This window comes from Pagrus pagrus (genome assembly GCF_965226575.1).
Source record: "Pagrus pagrus genome assembly, chromosome: 4".
Classification (NCBI taxonomy): domain Eukaryota; kingdom Metazoa; phylum Chordata; class Actinopteri; order Spariformes; family Sparidae; genus Pagrus; species Pagrus pagrus.
This window is the reverse complement of record NC_140188.1, coordinates 21556361-21557589: the sequence shown is the minus strand read 5'-3', so window position 1 is coordinate 21557589 and position 1229 is coordinate 21556361.

Below are 1229 nucleotides of genomic sequence, written 5' to 3'. Positions count from 1 at the left end.
CCCGCATTCAGCGAAGACCCGGCCTGCTCTGCTTGTGATTGGTTAGTGTTCGTGTCTTGATCAGATGATTGGTTACACGGTGGAAAAGTTTTAGCGTCAGAGCCAATCAGAGGCAGAGTAGGGGCTGGTCTTTTATTGTATGCAGGACTGTCTATAATAAATCTGTCATGTTTACAGTGTCATCATCCTCTCATGTTTGTAGTCTGGGCCCTGTGATAACTGGGGTCTAGACATGTATTGAAAATAAAGTTAGCCTATTAAATGTAGCCTAACATTAGTGCAGTAAAGGTACTTTACCTTACCTACAAATAGAAAAAACATGTACATTTTAAACATTTGCGTATAAATTATCCATCAAATTTATTATAGTTCAATGTAAATTATCACATTTAATGCAAACTTTTCCTGTCATGTTGACTCAGTGTGAATAAATTATATTATACTATATATTTTCACTTACGGAAAATATAAATATTTCTGAGTTGTATTATTACCTCATTAATATTGTAAATATTAAAATTCTGAGTTTGAATTTCTTCCATAAAACTGCATAGTGAGCCTTTAATGCAAAGTTTTCCTACCATGTTGAGTCAGTGTGAGTAAATTAAATCAATGCAGACTTACACATAAACCTTGCGTTTATTCAGTTGTTACACATAAAATTGAATTCTACATAACAGAGGTGGGAATTGTGGAGTCATCAAGTCATCGCCATGCCATGTATTTGTTCTGCTCAGTCACTGAACCAGGTGCATTCACTAATTAGCTCACCTTCCTGACTGAAGAGCTGTGCTGATTGGACTCAGCTGGTTTAGTGCATGAACAGAACAAACACATGGCATGGCGATGACTTGATGACTCCACAATTCCCACCTCTGCTACATAAGCATAATGTGTTTTTCAAGTATTATCTATTAAAGGAAAAAATGAGATGGAAACTCTCAAATTAATTATCTCAAATTATGAGATAAAAAAAATCAACATTTATGAAATACTTTTTTAATCAAAGCTAAGTTTTCATCACTTTATTTTCTTTAACTGGCAGAAATGGGCATCCATACACTCCAGATTAATGAGGTGGAGTAAAACTAACAAAACTGAATACTTCCTACTCTCAAAATTGTACGACTACAAATGTGTCTAGTTACTTTGCACCTTTAAATGATGTATGTACACCCAGAAACTGTAACTATAAGGACAGGTTTGGAGAAAGCCTCTCTGTTGTTGCT